Here is a 22,533-nt window from a genome sequence, read left to right as displayed (position 1 = left end):
CCCTAACCCGGAGATACGTGCGCTTTTTCAGCTTTGTCAGTTTAGTTCCCCATTTCTTTGGCGAACCCTGCAGAGTTCCTCCGAGGCCCCCAGCACCTGACTCCTCCGCTGAGTCAGGTGTTGGCCCGTTACGTTGTCGGCATGCCTGCTGGTCAGCCCGCGTTCTGGGTATAGGTGCCTGCTATGTGTGATCCCCGCTGGCGATCCCATACGTTCACTCAGCCACGGTATAGTCCCCCCTTCTAGGGCAGGCTCGTGTCTTCCCTCCCCGCTAACCATCCTTATGCAAGGACTCCCCATCTCTGGGCTAGTCCATAGGTTGTCACCAGGTCTCCCCTCTGGGTAACAGGTGAGCTCCGCAGCGTCCTCCCTATCGGGACTGAACGCTTTCCCAACGTACTGTCGTATCAAAACCTATTTTACTGGGTTATTGCGACTCCCCGAAAAACATAACTGTTCTGAACAGGTAAGTGAGGGCCAGGGGACACGTTGGAAGACTGTGTCTCGGGGCGTTGTAGGTGCACTCGCTCTACTGCGTGGCACACCCTTCGCCAGGGACGCAGTAAGGTTCTTTCGTTGTGGCGTTTTCCATAGATTTCCCCATAGTGGAAGTTTCCACATAGCATTGGAGTTCCCCATCCGAAGGGGAACGCTACGGTTACTAAAGTAACCCTTCGTTCCCCGAGGGGGGGAACGGAAATGCTATGTTCCTTCGCCACAACGATTGTCCCTTAGCTGTTGAGCGTGAAAGTCTCTTCAGCTAGAAAAGGATGTCGAGCATGGCACTGGCTGCGTCTTTATAGCATGACTGATTGTCATTGACGCCAGCTGTGCACGCTGACGCTGCCAACTCATTGGCATTTCATTGGCCCGTTTTTATACTCTTTCAGATGATTGGATTCTGACGAAATCCCCATAGTGGAAGTTTCCACATAGCATTTCCGTTCCCCCCCTCGGGGAACGAAGGGTTACTTTAGTAACCGTAGCGTTTGTTTTAGCACTGGGCTTGTTTTCACTGCCTTCGACATTTTTTAACACTGTGATTTTTCCTGGAAAGATAAAGCACTATTGTAGCCAGATTACTCTATTTACTCTTTAAATAATTACAACATTGTTGACAGATCCCCCATGAGAACATCTCACAAATCGCCATTACGGAGATAAACAAGAAAAACAAACAAACCAGACTTTATAGATAAGCAGCTAATCTGTTGGATTCACAAATATTCTGATGATAATTCAAAAGGTAAAAGAAGCGCCATACACATCACTGTATGGGTTTAAAAAAAGTATAACACATACCTTAAGATAAATGCAATTAAAAAAAATCTAAACTTTAATAAATATAATTATTGAAACATGGCTGCAGCATTTATAGTATTTCTCATAATCTGAATAACAATATTTTTAAACATCATATTTCACAAAAAATAGAATTAAACTCATGTTTTTTTTTTTTTATTTTAGGACTTGACCTTCAATTTTTTTTATGTATTCAAGCAGTTGTATTAAAGATTAAATAGCTATTTTAACAGTCAAGTTCTAAGCTTAGTCCCAGACTTAGACACAACAGTGCTTTGTTGTCTCAAGATTGACAACAATCTTGTTATCTTGTTGTCTCAAGATGGACACCAAGATGTGTTCTAAGGCACATCTATTAGAATTACTTAAATGTCCTAATTCTGATTTATAGTCCAGACCCCGTTTAAGGCTTTAAAATCCTCATTAAATTTAACATGAAATAACACATAAAAAATATAATCAAATAACAAAAACAACAAAATGCAAAAAATTCAAACTAATAATTTAAACAATATAGCGAATTAGCTCAATATTTCCCCTTGAGCTAATTCATTACAACTACAATAAAAAACATGTGATGCAAAAGTTTATATAAGTATACATCAAATTCTTAGGCATGTGGATTTTACAATGTTTTTAAATGTAACCTGTTCCGTTAGAAATTCGGAATGCAACTGCTCATGTAATATAAGTTTTGTATTCGCATGTTTGTGTACTGTAAATGTGTTTTTGTGAGAGCCAGTTTCAACACTCCTAAAACAGAATCTTTATTTCCTAATACACCTGTGTCTGGTAAAGGACATCACATTTTGTGTTATTATGAGCTCAACCCGTGTGTTATTATTCTTAAAACAGAGAGTATGCTAAATTCTTTAACATAAATATGCTGTATTTTAAGATAAATGCAGTACAAAAAAATTGCAATTAATATATATATATATATATATATATATATATATATATATATATATATATATATATATATATATATATATATATATATATAAATGTAAATATTTCACATAATAATGAATAATGGCATTTTAAAATATTTTTTTCTTATTATACAAATAAATAATATAATTAAGCTCATATCTAGCCAGAGGGAAAAGTCATGCAGAACCTAATCCCTTACCAAGAGTAGCAAGTCTACAAACTTTTCACATGATCTTTTTCACTGTTGGGTTCTTGTTTGTGATTCATAACATCCAGAAAAACAACTTATGTTTTAGAATTCCTTAAAACAGCCCTTTTTAGGCTTTGATCCTAACCAGGGGCGGATTTAACCAATAAGCGAACTAAGCAGCCGCTTAGGGCCTCAGGAAATCTGGGAGCCCCCAATAAATAACCAGAAGTAAAAATGATACACAAAACATAGTTTTCTATCATATTTTGTATGGCAAGGGTCTAACAAATGAAATTTTAACATAATTGTAACATCTACGCAAATTTGTTATATACCCCCAATCATGGAGCGGTCCAGCAGTCAAGTCAGGTAAAGAATCAGTTTTAAAAACAATTTTTTTTATTTTTGATTTATTATTATTGAATTTTTTTGTTTGTTTAATTCATTTTAAGAAAATAAACAACCTAAAATGAGATTCAGTGAAATAAGAAAAAAAAAATTAGCAAAATTAATAAATAATAAAAAAAGATAATAAAAAACTACAAAGGGTGCGTTTTGGCAGCATGGTGGCGCAGTGGGTATCGCTGTCGTCTAACAACAAGAAGGTTACTGGTTCAAACTGTGACTGGGTCAGTTGGCATTTCATCACCTTAGAATTTTAAGGTTCTATCTGACATTTTTGGCAAAATTGAGTTATTGACATATTCTAATTAAATGACAACTTATTTACATTATGGGATGTTTTATAAGTTGTTTACATTTTAAGACTTTTTATTTAAAAAACAAATGTTACACACAAACTGTTTACTATATGGATTACAAAAGCTAAATTTCTCAAAACCATTCAGAATGCAGATAGAACCTTATAATTCCAAGGTGACGATTTCTGTGTGGAGTTTCCTGTTTCCCCCACAAGTCCAAAGACATGCGCTTTTGACCTAATTCTTGAATGCTGAAGTGCGCTCGTTTTTGCGATTGTTTTAGAACTTCCGATTCAGCTGTCTATGGGAGAAACGACTAGGAATAATAAACAGCAGAAAATGGTTAAACTACTTACTCTACAAACAAGTGTTTGCATGACAATACAGACAAAGTAGAAAAATATAATAAGAAAATATCAGTTTGCAATACCAAGCAGCAAAACGAGCTGTTTTTAACGCCTAAAAATGATTGAAAATGAATGAGACCGGAAGTCTTGAGCCAAAATGATTCAAATGGCTGCGCCCACTCGTACGCGGAGAATAAGGTGAATAGGTGAATTGGGTAAGCTAAATTTGCCCTAGTGTGTGTGTGTAAATAAATGTGTGTGGGTGTTTCCCAGGGATGGGTTGCAGCTGGAAGGGCATCCACTGTGTAAAATATATGCTGGATAAGTTGGCAGTTCATTCTGCTGTGGCAACCCCTGATTAATAAAGGGACTAAGCCAAAAAGAAATGAATGAATGAATGAATGCAAGGGTGCATTTTAGGACTGTTAAACCCCAGAACTGCTTAAGCCTGGTCTATACCCGATGTGTTGGCTAGTTGAATGTGCACGGCGAATGAGACGTCATCGCTTTGTTTGTGGAGGTTTGTTTTGAGTGCGTGCGACATGATTTCAGCTGGCAGATTGCACAATTTTTTTTTAGATTTGAGCAAACAGTTTGCGTGGCTCAGCGTTTGATTTGAGTTGAATATGAATCACTTTAAAGAGATTTTGTCTGAAACAGGTACGCCTTTACAGACATCTTTATGATCCGTTCATGCATGATCAGGCATAGATGACCAATAATTATTGGCTAGAAATTGCAACAGCCATGGGAAAGGAGGAAAGTTTTTGTTTAAAAAGTTTGGAAAAACCTGAGGGATAAGTTTGTTAAAGCCAAAAGAGCCCATGGCAAAAGTGGAGACCCAGGTACACAATTACAGGAAAATGTTTTCCCACCATTTATAGGATGTATATATTACAATTTTAAATGTAATACAATTTAATAGTTACAAAACTATAATTAAAAAACAAATATTTTTTAATGGTTTGAAATACACTGATGCCCTATTTTTCTAGGCTTTATTGGTGATAATGGTTAGCCCTCTTTTGACTGGCCCCTGTCGTTTTAAACAATATCACAATGGCAAACGCGTCAAATATAAAAGCCTCATTTGTTTCATGCGGATGCGTGTGCAGTCAGCGGAGGTCCACAACGTGCCGCCAGGCGAAAGTATAAATCAGGCTTTAGGGCTCCCAAATCATTATATTCGCCCCTGATCCTGTGCAATTTTGGTTGACTGCTACTTTAAATCTAAAATACATTGTGTTCCCAGCCCTCTTTTGGTGGAACTACAAATGCCTATATGTCAGCATAATGGCAGATTCAAAAACAAGACTAATGTCATATGCTAATGAGGCAGTGATCGTCACTAATGGGTGGGCTTTCCACATCTGATGAGGTATATAAATGGAGAATGTCAATCAAAGTGTTTCTGCAGTTTTTATCAAGTGTGATTATAAAAAAACACATAAAATTAATACATTTTACTATTAGAAGCTGGTTATTTTCACAGATTGTTGTCACACAACTGTGCTTAACCCCCTTATAAAGGTGATTTTCTGCATAATAGATCCGCTTTAAGGCTTCAGAGTGAATTCAGCAGCAATTTGATTGGACACAATTACACACAATTAATAAAAAAATATATACATTAATTGTGTTAAAATCCACATAAAAAGCCATACAAAATTGTCATTTTTACCACCATTTTTGAGTAAAGACGGGTCGTTATAATTTTGTTTTTAAAACAAGATGATTCTACACACACACACACACACACACACACACACACACACACACACACACACACACACACACACACACACACACGCACACACACACACACGCACACACACACGCATCCATGCACGCACACACATACAAACACAACACACACTCCTCTAACCACATATTTCTTCACAAGCATGACTAATCATTCATCTCAATAGGCTGGTTGTTTTCCAGGAGGCGATCAATTAAACCTTTTACGTTGTTAACTGTAAGTTTTATTTGTGTTTAATTCATTGTCCCTGCAGAGCATTAAACATTCACATAACTCAAGAATGAACAGCCCGCAGATAAAAACACAGCGAATGAAATGTACTTCCACACACAGAGAGGGAAACTTTTTTTTTATTTTAAAGTTGAACAAAGTGACTTTTATTGACATTTTATTGCAGTTTTTTTCTGATTGCTTAAGAACAATTTTGAAATTAAGGCTCATTTTGTCAAAACACTACACACAATTTCCACATCCACACACTATAACAAAACACATTTTTTTAGGGGTTTTCATTTTTATTGTATAGGACAGTAGAGAGTATTGACAGGAAAGAATGAGAGGGGATGGATTGGCATAGGACCGCAAGGTGGGAATTAAACTCGGCTCACTATGAGCACCACAGTACGTGTGTCGACACACTAACCACTACACCACTGGCGCCAACAACAAAACACAATTTTAACACCGTACAGAACACACACGCCTCATTCAATATAAATCTGTTTGCTTAATTTACACACTGCTGTAATCAATCTTAAACACTTGTATAATTTTTAACTGACTAATACTGATGTAATCAGGGTTTGAGAGATATTGCTATAAAGTACGTGAACATACTGTTTTCACCAAACAGTGATAGACTGATAGCTAAATATTGTCCTATTCTAACAAACAACACAACAAATGTAAAGCTTATTTATTCAGCTTTCTGGTGATGTATACATTTCAATAGCAAAAATAAATAAATAAAAAAAATTCCATCCCCTGTCTCCTGTTTACCAACCTTCCTCACTTTCGTGCTTCCTCTTCCATACTGCAACATTGGCTAATTTCTTGAAGATTAATATTTATAGATACTGTAAAACATATTTATTGAAGACTAATATTTATAGCTATACTACTGTAAACATATTTATTGAAGACTAATAGTTTATAACTATTGCTTTTTTATTGTGGTTACAGCTAATTGGTATGTCTACAGTTTTGCAGCAGTGTGTGCACACCTGATGGCTGTGTTTAACCTATGGTTCATGTGTTTGTTCATTTGAAGGCCTTTGCTTTGAAATTGCAAAGAAATTCCATTATGAAAAAATTCTGTGTCAAAAGCACCCAAGTGTGTTTAGTGATTTGCATATCACAGTGTAATGTTTTGCAAAAAGTGTGAAGCTCACTATGTGCTTACAGTTGTGCAGATCTAGCCTTGTGTTTTGCTCCTTGAGAGTACGGTTTTGCTAATTGTGGGAAAGGTTTAATCTTAGTGTGTTGGCAATCATGAAAAACTGCAAGTCTGAAAAATTATAATGTATAAGAAATAATATATAGAGAAATAAGTCTGTAAAATAACAGAGAATGTACTGGCAGTTAATTACAAGGTACCCTCACTTTAAACCTTAAAAAAATATGCTCATAAAACTCTTTTTTTGAAAGATCAAGGTCCCATAATTTAACTCAAAAGCATAAATAAACGTGAAAAATAAAAACATGAATCACAAAATATGAAAAACTGTTATTTTACAGGGATTTTTATAGTGTGTGGAAAAAGCTTTTTGAAAAGACTGATTGTCTCATGTACAGTTTGTCACGGATTGGCCAGGCTCTTCCACCAGCATCACGCAACGATCACCGTCACCTGAGTATTAACCACGCACAGCTGCACCCAATCACTTCCATTCACTATATAAGCACACACCTCACTTCAGTCAGTGTCCGGTCTCGTTCCCACGAAGCGGACTCATAGCGAGTACCTCCTGGAAGTCACTATCACATTTATCTAATCGCTTGAACTTACTTGATCTCTGTCTCGTTCCAGTCTGTCCAGTGTTCCCGGTGTTCTGTCTGTATTGAGTGTGTCTTCAGTCTGTCTTCCCCGCAAGCCCTCTGGTGTGTGCATTCGGTCTCCCTCAGTGTCTGTCATCCATCCTGCTCAGAAGGAACATCAGCTCATCCATACTACAGTCACATCCCCTTTGTTATCCTTATGTGCTCCGCTGCTGTAATAAACATCTTTCATAATATACTCACCTAACTTGTCCGTCTGCTTCCCTAACAGAAGACCGGACCTCTCAACAATACAGCACCGAGCACTTCTTCACCGTCCACCCACTCATCCAGTCCCATGGCTCGACCAGCGCCCTACTCTGGCGGGGCGGAGGAGTGCAATGGCTTTCTATTACAATGTTCTCTGATATTCACAATGCAACCAGATTTATACCCCACAGATCGGTCCAAAATTGCCTTCATCATCTCCCTTCTCTCTGGGTCGGCTCTCCGGTGGGCTGAGACCATCTGGCAGCAAGCTGGGCCGGTAACCAATTCCATTCACAACTTTACCACATATTTCAAGGAGGTCTTTGGTCGTACAGATGGAGAAGTAGCAGCCGGAGAACAACTATATCATCTTAAGCAGGGAGCCATGTCCACCCAGGACTATGCGCTCCGGTTTCGGACTCTGGCTGCTGCTAGTGGATGGAATGAGCGATCTCTCCTAACAACTTACCGGCTCGGATTGGAGCCCAACCTGAGGTTACAGCTGGCAGCCCTTGACGATACTATGGGGTTGGAAAAATTCATCCAACAATCACTTCGATGTTCTGAAGGTCTACCAGCATGATCTCCCATCAATCTCACAAGCACTCCTTCGTCCGCCAGAGCCAGTCGTCCCTCCAGAACCAGAACCTATGATTGTCGAGTCTGGTAGACTTACGGTTACTGAGCGACAGAGGAGGCTGACCCAGGGTCTGTGTATGTACTGTGGTGCCGAAGGACATGTCAGGCTGGACTGTCCCATTCGTCCAGTACGTTCATTGGTGAGTGTTCAGTTCTCCCGTTGAAAATGCACCCTCTCACCACCAATGTTCAGTTAACTGCCCATTCTGTCTCTATTTCAGTCACGGCCCTCATCGACTCTGGGTCAGCCGGAAATTTCATCTCGCACGCCCTCTGTCGCCGCCTCCAGCTCCACACCGAAGCCTCGACGCACGTCTACCAGATTCAACCTATAACCACCGATATCCATTCCCAGGCACGTATTCATCGTAAATGTGAACCCGTCACCCTCAGAGTAGGGTTACTTCATAAGGAAGAAATTCAATTTCTGGTTCTGGAGGGAGCATCAATGGACATCATCCTAGGGCGCCCGTGGCTGGTGAAGCATGATCCCATCCTCTCTTGGGGCACCGGAGAAATCAAAAGATGGGGTAAAGAATGCGTCTCCAGCTGTTTTCCTGACCTACCCTTGCAGATCCAGAGACCCATAAATGTCTACGTCACGTCTGTCGAAAGTCCAGTTGAGAAACAATCCATCCAGATCCCGAAGATCTACTCCTCATACGAGGACGTATTTTGCCCCAAGAGAGCTTCCCAGCTACCTCCACATCGGCCATGGGACTGCGCCATTGACCTGCTTCCTGATGCTCCTATGCCCAGAGGTAGGATCTACCCGTTGTCCCTTCCAGAAACTAAGGCCATGGAGGAGTACATTCAGGAGGCTCTGAGTCAGGGGTATATTCGCCAGTCCACGTCACCCGCTGCCTCAAGCTTCTTCTTCGTGGCCAAGAAGGATGGAGGGCTGCGGCCATGTATAGATTACCGAGTTCTGAACCAAGGCACCATCAAGTTCAGGTACCCACTTCCTCGCAGCCCTGGAACAACTCCGATCTGCCCGGATATTCACCAAGTTGGACCTCCGCAGCGCATACAACCTGGTACGAATACGCGAGGGGGACGAATGGAAGATGGCGTTTGTGACCCCTACTGGGCACTACGAATACCTGGTCATGCCCTATGGTCTGGTCAACGCCCCCTCCGTATTCCAGAATTTCATCCATGAAGTCCTCCGGGAGTTCCTCAATGTCTCCGTCATTGTGTATATATTGATATCCTGATTTACTCCCGGAGTGAGGCCGAACATCGCCACCACGTTGCGGAGGTCCTACAAACCCTACGGAACCATAAATTGTACCTCAAGGCTGAGAAGTGCTCATTTCACTTACCATCTGTTCAGTTCCTCGGATACATCATCGACCGAAAAGGGGTTCGCATGGACGAGGGGAAGGTCAGTTCCGTCATCTCCTGGCCTGAACCTAAAACCATTAAAGAACTCCAACGATTCCTAGGATTTGCCAATTTTTATCGACGTTTTATCCTCAACTACAGTCTTATCACCGCTCCGCTCACCAAACTCCTAAAAAATCAACCCAAAACGCTATCCTGGTCACCCGAAGCTGCCGCAGCCTTCCAAAAACTCAAGAAGTCCTTCACGCAGGCTCCACTCCTGACTCACCCCAATCCCGACGTACCTTTCGTGGTCGAGGTGGATGCATCGACCACCGGAGTAGGAGCCATCTTGTCACAGCTCCATGGTAATCCCTCACTACTCCATCCATGCGCCTACTTCTCCCGAAAGCTCAGCCCGGCGGAAAGGAACTATGACATCGGAAACCGTGAACTTCTAGCCATTAAGCTCACCCTGGAGGAGTGGCGACACTGGTTGGAGGGAGCTAAACACCCATTCCAGGTGATCACCGATCACAAAAACTTGCAGTACCTTAAAGAGGCAAAAAGACTCTGTCCTCGTCAAGCCCGATGGTCCTTATTCTTCTCCAGATTTCACTTCTCCATATCATATCGACCAGGATCCAAAAACATCTGGGCGGATGCACTCTCCAGAATCCATGACCAACAGGAAATAAGTGAGACCCCGGCCAACATCCTCCCAGATCACATCACTGTCTGTCCCATCACCTGGTCCGCTCCAACAGTTGTCGCCACCCCAGAATCCAGAACTCCGCCGGGCTGTCCCCCCAATCGACGATTCATCCCTGAAAATCAACGGGTAGATCTTATTCACTCCAGTCATACCTCTCTGGGCACAGGGCATCCCGGGGCCAACAACACCCTCTCGCTGCTATCCCAACGCTTCTGGTGGCCGAACATGGCGAGGGATGTGAGGAGATACATCCAAGGCTGTAGAGAATGTGCCATGTCAAAGAGTCCTCGTCATCTACCTGCAGGAAAACTCCATCCCTTGCCCATCCCAAACCGCCCCTGGTCACACCTAGGAGTTGACTTCATGACAGACCTCCCATCGTCTGAAGGTAATACTTGCATATTAGTCATTGTAGATCCTTTTTTTTTTTTTTTTTTTTTTTTTTTTTTTTTTTTCCAAATTCTGTCGTCTGATTCCTCTGAAGGGTCTACCCACAGCCCTAGAAACCGCTGAGAACCTATTTAACCATGTCTTTCGATGTTTTGGGCTACCTGAAGACATAGTCTCGGACCGAGGACCCCAATTCATCTCCAGACTATGGAAAGCCTTTTTTAGACTCCTAGGTGTGACCGTCTGGCTATCACCCACAGACCAACGGCCAGACTGAGAGGAAAATTCAAGAAGTGGGGCGGTTCCTCAGGACCTTCTGTCACGGTCATCAGAACTCCTGGAGCCAGTTTCTGGGCTGGGCGGAATACGCCCAGAATTCCCTGCGGCAACCTACCACCGGACTTACGCCATTCCAGTGTATTCTGGGCTTCCAACCTCCACTCTTTCCCTGGGATGGCGAACCTTCTGACGTCCCCACAGTGGATTACTGGTTCCGGGAGAGCGAGAGGGTCTGGGACGATGCTCATCACCATCTCCAGAGGGCAGTTCGCCGAGCCAAGGAGGTGTCAGACAAGAAGAGGATTCCTGGACCTGCCTATGCTCCGGGGCAGAAAGTTTGGCTCTCCACCAGAGACATCCGCTTGCGACTGCCCTCCCGAAAACTTAGTCCCAGATTTGTTGGTCCCTTCACCATCCTGGAACAGGTCAACCCAGTCACCTATAAGTTACAGCTACCACCACAATATAGAATCCACCCCACATTCCACGTATCACTCCTTAAGCCCTTTCACGACCCTCTGATTCCCTCCACAGAGCCTGGCCATGAAGAGGAACCCCCTCTTCCACTGATATCAGAAGAAGGGTCTATATACAAAGTCAAGGACATTCTATGGTCCCGACGTCGTGGTGGTCATCTGGAATACCTCGTAGACTGGGAGGGATATGGTCCAGAAGAGAGGTCTTGGGTCCCCAGATCCGACATATTAGATCCCGCACTTATGGAGGAGTTCCACTCCAATCACCCCGAGTTCCCAGCACCTCGTGGACGAGGTAGACCACCATGGCGTTGGCGGTCTAGGCCCTCAGGAGCGGGCCCTGGGGAGGGGGGTAATGTCACGGATTGGCCAGGCTCTTCCACCAGCATCACGCAACGATCACTGTCACCTGAGTATTAACCACGCACAGCTGCACCCAATCACTTCCATTCACTATATAAGCACACACCTCACTTCAGTCAGTGTCCGGTCTCGTTCCCATGAAGCGGACTCATAGCGAGTACCTGCTGGCAGTCACTATCACATTTATCTAATCGCTTGAACTTACTTGATCTCTGTCTCGTTCCAGTCTGTCCAGTGTTCCCGGTGTCCTGTCTGTATTGAGTGTGTCTTCAGTCTGTCTTCCCCGCAAGCCCTCTGGTGTGTGCATTCGGTCTCCCTCAGTGTCTGTCATCCATCCTGCTCAGAAGGAACATCAGCTCATCCATACTACAGTCACATCCCCTTTGTTATCCTTATGTGCTCCGCTGCTGTAATAAACATCTTTCATAATATACTCACCTAACTTGTCCGTCTGCTTCCCTAACACAGTTGAAGTCAGAATTATTAGTCCCCCTGAATTATTAGCCCCCCTCTTTATTTTCCCCCCAGTTTCTGTTTAACGGAGAGAAAAAATTTCAACAGATTTCTAAACATAGTTTTAATAACTCATTTCTAATAACTGATTTATTTCATCTTTGCCATGATGACAGTAAATAATATTTGACTAGATATTTTTCAAGACACTTCTATACAGCTTTAAAGGCTTAACTAGGTTAATTAGATTAACTAGGCAGGTTAGAGTAATTAGGCAAGTTATTGTATAACAGTGATTTGTTCTGCAGACTATCAAAAAAATTTTATTTTTTTCTAGCCGAAATAAAACAAAACTTTTTACAGAAGAATATTATCAGACATACTGTGGAAATTTCCTTGCTCTGTTAAACATAATTTGGAAAATATTTCAAAAATAAATTCAAAGATGGGCTAATAATTCTGACTTCAACTGTATGTAATCATTGTTCATTAATAAATGTGATGACTTGAGTCGGATTTGTCTATGTTGCTACTTTGTGAATAAGTGATTAAATGGAGATGTACTTAAATTTGTGTCTAATACCTTTCAAAGTGTTTTCAAAATAAAATGCATTGGTATTATGCAGTGCTCAGCATGGAGTACACCCCGTTTTGAAAATGAATATTTTTATCCATTTCTCAGTAAATATAGGCGATGTATTGTGGCGCATTTAAAAAAAACAGAGCATTTAGTAAACAGAAATATTTATTAAAACTAATATTTTAGTCCGTAAACATATTCAGAAATTTAAAGACAATACAATTATATTCAAGCAAAATATTGCAAAAATAAAAATTTTAAATTACAACCTGCAAATTTTCTACTATTTTTATTTTATTTTTGCATTTTTTTGCTTCTCTAGATTTTTGCTCTTTTTAAAAAAATTGTATTTATTATTTTTCTATAACATATAAATTTGGGTGTACTAGTTTTTGGACCACTATTATACATTATTTTGTTAGATAAGCTCCAGATTTGGCTTCTGACTAATCTAATATATATACACAAATATAATACTGCATAGCTTCATATTAAAAATATGAATTTAAAAGATAGATATGTGAGGGGTGGACTTATATATGTTGAGCAAATAAATAATATTGTAAATAATAAATTTATCTTGTTTTATCAAAAGTACTGCTAGAATCCTCTTTTCCCATAAATGTAATGTTTTTGGATGTTTAACTTATACGTTTACTTTAGTAACATTTAATTTATTCCATCATTTAAGGTGAAGATGACTTTTTTTTCAGTATGAATGTGTATGAACCAGAGTAGAAAACCACGGTGCTTGATTTATAAAATGCAAGTCAAGTCCTGTAATTGTGAGGAGACTGATATTATGCTTTACCTGCATGTTTTTCCCCTTCCAGTTATTTATTGCCACTGACTTGCATCATCAAAGACCATAGTTTCAGTTGAAACTGCTCTTTACCTTTCCACTGATTTTCATTTTTATGTCACAAATATTAAGTTGGCCTGTATATAATTTATAATTATTTTGATCATCTTAACGTTTTGGTCAAATTGAAAAAATGTAAAGTCATTACTATTGTTAAGTGTTATTGTTTAAAGTCATTTCTGTTGTGAATTGTATTAAAAAGTACATCAATGAAATGATGAAATTACAATTTAGTACACCCACTAAAAAAGAAATACTACAGTAATTGATAATATATACAATATTATACTCTATATCTATTTATTGTATAGTATTTATACTAAATACTAGTGTTTTTGCATACTATTCATACTATGCATGCATACTAAATTGTATTATACTGTATATATTATAGTATTTGGAACTTTTTGTTAATGCACACTCTAGAATATTGTAATATTAACAATAATGAACTAATAAACTGTAATACTGTGGTACACTTTAGCTTTTACTATAGTAAACTGTGGCACATTGAAGTGTTGTAGTGCCCTGGTTGTAAAATGCAACAGTATTGAGTCATATATGTATATTACTGTAGTTGTTTTGTCAACTTGACTTCTAAATGATCATTTGGTATCAGACGTGGCTTATATGAAAGGAAAAGGCCTCTAGATTATGCTTATTTTTTTTAAATAAGATTTTTAGACTTAGATTTTTAATTAGGACAGCAAGGCCTGATTTACAAAAATAATGTACCGTATAGAATATAAAGTCATGGTGCAGAGGAAAAAGAATTAGTATTGTGTATGACTCCCATGAGCTCGGAGGACTGCATCCATACATCTCTGCAATGACTCAAATAACTTATTAATAAAGTCATCTGGAATGGCAAAGAAAATGTTCTTGCATTTGGACTCCCAGAGTTCTTCAATACTTCCTCCTTCATCTTACACTCAATAATGTTCATTCTGGTGACTGGGCTGGCCAATCATGGAGCACCTTGACCTTCTTTGCTTTCAGGAACTTTGATCTGAAAGCTGAAGTATGAGAAGAAACAATATCCTGCTGAAGAATTTGTCCTCTCCTGTGGTTTGTAATGTAATGGGCAGCACAAATGTCTTGATACCTCAGACTGTTGATGTTGCCATAGACTCTGCAGATTTGTTGCACAGCCCCATACTGAATGTAACTCCAAACCTAAATTTTTCCTACCAAACTTGACTGATTTCTATGAGAATGATGGGTCCATGTGGGTTCCAATAGGTCTTCTGCAGTATTTGTGGTGATTGGATTGCAGTTTAACCGATGATTCATCTGAAAAACCTACCTTCTGACATTTTTCAAAATTATCAAGATATCAAGTTATTATTTGTTGCTCTTACAACTGAGATCAACTACAAAACTTTTTGTAAGGTAGCATGTTTAAAAACATTATAGTATTTTCTACACTTTGAAAATAACACCTTAAAAATTACAAATATTATGTTTTCATTTTCTGTGATTTAAAAAAATCAGGGCTATTCCACTAAATATTTCATAAATTTATGTTTTCAACTAGACTGAATTCATTTTTTATACTTATATTTTATATTTTGTTCAGTTGACTAAAACAAAACGATCCTTTACTCACATGTATAATAATAAATTGTAAACTTTTCAGTTGGCCTCTTAATTTTTTCCATATCCAATTTTCTTAACATTCAGTAGTGGACATTCAGTAGATTTCAGCACACTTCTTCTTCACAAAAGTATAGAATCACAGAAAAAAGTAATTTAAGTATATATTTTTTTGTGTCTTCTGTCCCAACATTCAATTCCTATACTTCCATTAAAGTAAGGAGCCATATGTCATCACACACACTCACACACAGAAGTGAAATATGCATCATTCTCTCTCTATATATATTCGTACAGTCGGGACAGCCTGTTGGATCAATGCGTTATTGACTGTTTCAGCATTCTGCTCTTTGTGCTTGGTTTGATGACACCTGGCCAGGAACGAGGCCTTTAGGATCATTCTGGAACGTACAGCAGCTCCTCAAAGGCTGGTATGGATTACAGTTTTTCTATAACTGACTATTGTAACTCGGTGCTTCAGCTCCACTCACTATGATTGGTTCAGCTTGGGCTGCTGTAGTTATCTTCTGTATAATAGCCCTATTTAACAGGCCCGAGAGCTGCAAAAAAGAATGGCACATTACCATCTCTCAATTTAAGACCATTCAGAATGCTTTATGTTCAAGAGTGCTGATAGCTTTTCCAGCAAGGTTTCTGCAGTTTACATAAAATATTGGGTGAAAGTTCAGAATCACAATAAAAAGAGATTCTTGATATTTTTACAGTCTTGGTTTATACTGTAGATCTATGATCTATGGTTTTCCAAACCTTATAAAATAAAATACAAACCTATAAAACAAAATAAAATAAAACTACATTCATAGTACTGGCTTGTGGCTGGAAGAATATACATTGAGTGAAACATATGCCAGAGTAATTGGCAGTTCAATCCACTGTGGCAACCCTTGATAAATCAGGGACTAAGCTGAAGTAAACATAAGGTATAAAATAAAATAAAATAAATGAAAATAAAAGAAAATAAAATAAAATTCCCAGTATTTGGTTATGGTTGAAAGAGTATACACTGCGTAAAACATATGCCAGAGTAATTGGTGGTTCATTCCACTGTGGCGACCCCTGATAAATCAGGGACTGAGCTGAAGGAAAATGAATGAATAAAATAAAATAAAATAAAATAAAATAAAATAAAATAAAATAAAATAAAATAAAATTTAAAAAAATTAAAAAATAATTAAATTAAATTAAATTAAATTAAATTATTCTCAGTACTGAGTTGTGGCTGGAAGGGTATACGCTGTGTAAAACATGTAACAGAGTAATTGGCAGTTCATTCCACTTTGGCAGCCCCTGATAAATCTGGAAGAAATTAAATATAATAAAATAAAATAAATAAAATAAAATAAAATAAAATAAAATAAAATAAAATAAAATAAAATAAAATAAAATAAAATAAAATAAAATTCACAGTACCTATTTATGGTTGGAAGGGTATGCACTGCATAAAACAAATATCAGAGTAATCAGTGGTTCATTCCACTGTGGCAACCCCTGATAAATCAGGGATGGAAAATGAATGAATATAAACAAAATAAAAAAAATACAAATATATATAATAAAATTAAATTAAATTGTGGCGAACCCTGATTAATCAGGGACTGAGCTTAAGGAAAATAAAATAAAATAAAATAAAATAAAATAAAATAAAATAAAATAAAATAAAATAAAATTAAGTACTTTTCACAATAAATGGAATCTCTCAACCAACATAAATATTATTTTTAGTTTATTTTATAATTATTGAAAAAAAAAGAAACTTTTAACTATAATTTGTTTATAATTTAAAATAATAACTTAAAATCAGCTAAATAATACAGTAACTAAAAACTGTTAACTGTCAAGTTCTAATCTACATTTACTGTAGGCTTCATACAAGTGATTATAAGACAATAATAAACAGGGCATTAAATTGAAATAATGTGATCATGCTGGTTTAAAAAAAAAAAAAGAAATTAAAAATAAGGTACTTTTAGTTTTATTTATCCACCATAGAATTATTAAAGACATAATTTTGACCATTTTTAATTTTACATTTTACAAACTTTTGTTGAAAAAGTAGTATCCAAAAGTAGTATTCTGGGGTTTCATAAATGTGTGTGTATTTTATTCTAACATTGTCATTGTATTGTTTTAAAATGTACAAAACACAAAAGTTACGTGTATGGCCATAACAGTCAAATTGACAATGCACATTATTCAACATAGATTTTTCATCCATATCCATATTACTATGCATCAACAAATACAGCTATACGTAAATTAAGGCTCTACTTGAAAACTCTCAGTTTTTCTACATTCACAATTAAAATATAGGATTAAAATTCTGACCAACTGTCATTTATATTACCTGTCCAAACATAACGATTCATTTATTTATGAATTTGGATTGCAGTTATGACTACATAAGACTGTTTCTGCTGCAAAGTCCAAAAGTCAAAATGCATATATAAAAGAGATTTTTTTTCTTACAAAATCCACAGCACATTTCTATCAACTGAAAATATTCTGTTTCAATCTATATTTGTTGGCATTTAGATTTTCACAAAGAACATTTTCACTGCTTGCCCTTATGTTTCATGGGCATACACATTCAAGAGGCAGACTAGTACAATTCTATTTTACAAAAAAAATATATATAATGATAAGCATTCAAAGCTTTTCCAGCACTGGGTTCTGGCTGGAAGGGCATCCACTGCATAATATGCCAGAATAGCTGGCAGTTCATTCTTCTGTGGCAACCCCTGATAAATCAAGGACTGAAGGAAAATTATTTAAAGGTTCGTTCATTCAAGATATTGTAGCATCCATCATCTCAATGTCTATTATGGCAATTCTACAGCAGTAGTTAGAATTTTGATAGTTCTAAAGTTGAACCTACAAAACAGACAACAACCACTTGTAAAATGCACAAAGGAATCCAAACTATGCCAAAAAAGTACTCTTAACAAACAAAAACAAAGATCTGCTGCAATGAAATAGCATTTCCAATGTTTTATTGAATTATAATGACCAACACTCCTACTAGGATAATAAAATAAATAAATAAAAAACAGGTACTTGTGAAGAAGAAATACAGGTACTGTTATGCTTGTGCAATCTGTCCTTTATGGAGTTGTATTTTTTGCATCATGTCATGTTTAGATGCCCTTGCTCCATCTTGTGTTCATATTTCAGTCAAATCCACCAATGTTTGTTTGGCAGAGGACCAAAAGCCATCTTTTCAGAGATCTCAGTTCAAAAAAATGAATAAATAAAAACACCATCGCACAATCAAACCAAACCTGCCAAATTTGAATACATTTTAAGATGTAAAAGTTTAAAATCTGAACGTTAGTTTAACAAACAAAACGAACAAAACAAAAAATGTAGAATCTCAGAAATAAAGGTACAAAATCTGTCACTTTTCAAAAGGTACATTTTTATTCCTAACAAGTACAAATATATACCTCATAGTAGTGTTGTCACGATACGGAATTTCGGTACCAATTGGTACTAAGATTTAAAAAACAGTAACAGTTTCATTCCTGCTAACATTTAAGTGCCGTTGAGTGAGTTCTTAAACAGCGCTGATTTGCCACTTTGTTCACATGCGCAACAGAAATGACTGTGAGAGACCGTGATAGTCATCAGTTCACTGCACTTCACCGATGTTTGCAAACACAGATACATGGACACTGGAGCTTTTCAAAGATCAGCCATTTCATCAGTCGTTTTATCCATCATTCGTACGTCAGCTCGTAGACCAACCAGCGGATCTTCGCGGCTTTAAAACACTTCAGTGTCCTGTATCTGTGTTTACACTAGGTCAGGGGTGCCCAAAGTTTTTCTTGAGTGGCCAAAAACCAAACTTGATTGAGGGTGGTGGGCCAAAGGTAAATATACCAAACTTTTACATTAAAGTTGCCAAAGTGATTTCCTAATTTATTGTGATTTAAAAATGAATAGAAAAATCCTTTATTCGTATTAAAAATTCAATATATATTTCATACATTCTATAATGAAATTTTTTTTGATTTGCTCGTCAATGTCTTGTGTATTGTCTTTGAGTGACAGTATTTATGTTTTTAAAAATCTGATTTATGCACAACATTTAATTTAAACATCGAGAGATTTAGTTTGATGATCTAGGCACATAGTCTAAAGTGCATGGTGTGTTGAGGATCAATTAAGACAATGTTAGCACCTGTCAGCTTTAATTGTGGGAAAACTGGATAATTAAAAGTTTTTGTCAGCTAATTTCATCTTCTGGGTTTAAAATTATTTTTGGGGCGGATCAAAATTGGTGACATAGCGCGAATTTGCTAATGGAGTAATGACGTGTCAGTTTCTCATTATTATTCATAGCAGAGATTTCTTATCCTTTGAGAAGACCCTGCTTCTTAATTATTCACGAGAGCAAGTGCTTTTCGAAGGCAAGGCAGACCTGCCAAGCTGTGAGACCCAATGACTGGGTCAGACCGCGTCCACAGCATGCCACGGGTTCTATGTGTTTGTTTCCATGATCCACGGACTTTGTTGCATGGCTTTCTCCGCGATGCTGTCAGAGCCGATACAGCAAAGCTCTTTGTGTGCAGCAAGCATTTTTTGCCTGGAGAGCTGACTTTAGAGAATGGCAAACTTTGTCTTTTATCAGTTGAGTTTGTTACCATTCAGACACATCGCCTATCCATGTTGCTGTGTCTGCCTGTGGATTGCCGGCAGGGTTAATGGATGAAATAGATAGGAAAAGAGACCTGCTGCACTGCTATCTGCTGTGCCTGCATTCAGACCCAGGGATTGAGGAGGAGAGAAGTCCTCCTCATTTATAGTGGTTATATAAACATGATTATCTCTATAATGATTTAACAAATTGTGGATATGTGAAATTACGAATAACAAATGTAGCAGGGCATTAAATTATTTACTGTTTATTTCTTTGCATTTTAACTTTTAAACTGTAAAATCATGGGTCTCCTCATGGTTTGTGTGACAACAGTTGTTCACTCCCCTCTTTTCCCCCGGCTCTACCGGCCATGCTGACTCCACCCTCCATTCACAGTACCCCACGTCCATCATGAAGCATTTTTGGAAAATATTCTGAGGTAGACTTGAACCAAAAGAGGGGGGTTTCATGGCCATTTGAAATGCTCCAGTGATTTCTGTTGAGCATGTAAACATGCTCAACAGCTCTTAAATTTTAGCAGGAAATAGACATTTTTAAAATTTTAGTATGTGTATAATACCAAAATAGTATTATGACAATCCTACCTCATAGAACCTTAAAGGTAAAAAAGTGAATCTAAATAGCACAGAAGTGTATACTAATGTTCAACTGTATGATACAAAAGTGTATTGTTTGATAAGTTACTGTCCTAGTGAAAGATTTTGTTCCTTTATTTCTGAGTGTGTCCTGTAGCTTTAAAAAATATATGTTTCATTAAAATGTGTTTAAATACATTCAAATTTGACAGCTTACGCATCATTCCAGGATGTCATTCCACGCCTTTATCATCAAAAATCATTGACTCATTATTGATGCCAAACCTTGCTTGACACGAGTACATATTGATAAAATGTTAATTTTTATGTAAAACATATCCATAAATTAAAAATCAAATGTTAATGTAAAATTTACCTTTCTTTAATCATTTTCCCCCCTGACCTTTGATGGCTTTCCATAGTCTAAAGATGAATAAACTAAATGAGCTCTTACTTGTGTGCCTCATCAACTCATTTTTAGCCTAAAACTCTGTGAATGATTTCATTTTAATCAGAAAGATTATGCTCACGAATACATCATCAGTGCACATAAACCACTTGTGGGCGGAAATCTTCTCCATTGTGTGTTCAGAGCGATGAGCTGCCAATAGTAGACACAATTTATACTCTGAAAAGTGGCAAGTTAGCCAATCCAATCTCCATTAGGTAATTCGGCAGTACGCTGGGCTGTTTAAATGCGATGTCAATAGTGATTGCGCAATTAAGTGCTTTTATTGATGCCCCATTAAATTACCCTTTACAGGGACATGTTATAAACTCCAGTCCTTCCAGCTTGTAGTGGCACCAAGACTCTTCCAAAACATCAACCACATGGCTAAATGGACTGAATAAGGTAGAATAACGAGCAAATGATTTTACGGCTCATTTTGTGGAAATCAAGAGGGCAATTTATGTCACTTGCTTGCTAGCTTTGTTCCAAAACCTTGTAATTGAAGTGAAGTTTCTCCTTTGAAGTGAAATTTCACAGTTTTAGGACAAACAAAAACTGCTTGACTCTCAGCTGATTTTAGAAGAGTTCGACATTAGCATGTTGCCATCAGATTTTTAAGCCTTAAAATACACACAAATGTTGAATTCAATATACACTGTTACTTTAGCTAATTTAGCGCATTGCTGATTCTTTTATTCATTCATTTTCAGCTTGGTCCTTTTATTAATCAGGGGTTGCCATACCGGAATGAGCCACCAAATTATCCAGTATATGTTTTATGCAGTGGATTTCCTTCCAGCTGACATTGCTAATTAAAATCTCTTAAAGGAGTAATTCAAAGATTACAACTTATTTACTCACCCTCAAGTGGTTCCAAACCTTTATGAGTTTCTTTCTTCTGATGAACATTAAAGAAAATATTTTGAAGAATGCTGAAAATCTATAATTATTGACTCGCATAGTAGGAAAAACAAATACTATGTAAGTCAATGGGTGTTCAACTATAGCTTATTTTGTATTTCGCAGAATAGAGTATATCATAAATGTTTGAAATAGGTAAGAAAGAGTGAATAAATGATGACATAATGTAAATTTTTTGGTAAACTATTCATTTGACCATTTATACAACAGCATTTTCATCTTTAAATGGAAACATTTTTAAAAAATACATTTTTGCTTTTAATTTATGCGACAATGGCATTTTGAGGGCCTGAAAACTATTAAATTTGACTTTCAAAGTACAAGTTTTTGATTTTTTTGACATTGTAAAGTTTTAGACACTAGCCACTTTCACACAGTGATACTGGTAAATATCTGGAAAATTTCCAGAAGGACTTTACCGGTAAATAAAAAAAAAATCAAGCTCACACAGGCGAGGACGTTACAGATTTTTTCTCCAGTAAAGACCATTCACACATCCATTCAAAAAATTCTGTCTCTAAAAATTCAATCTCTAAACAGCTGGCTTTGTATTTGTAAACATCGGACTACATTACAAACTCTGTTGTATAAGTATTGTGAACAACTTCAATAAAAACATTTGCATGTCGATATGTACATAATATGTGTGTGTTGGCGCTCTCTGGCTGCTTTACGTGCACACGCGTCAGAGCTTGAAGGTAAACAAACAACGGCTTATCATAAGCCTTTTATCGATAACTT

This window comes from Danio aesculapii, chromosome 18, assembly GCF_903798145.1.
Source record: "Danio aesculapii chromosome 18, fDanAes4.1, whole genome shotgun sequence".
Lineage (NCBI taxonomy): Eukaryota > Metazoa > Chordata > Actinopteri > Cypriniformes > Danionidae > Danio > Danio aesculapii.
The sequence above is the reverse complement of the archived record's forward strand: the minus strand, read 5'-3'. Positions refer to the sequence as shown.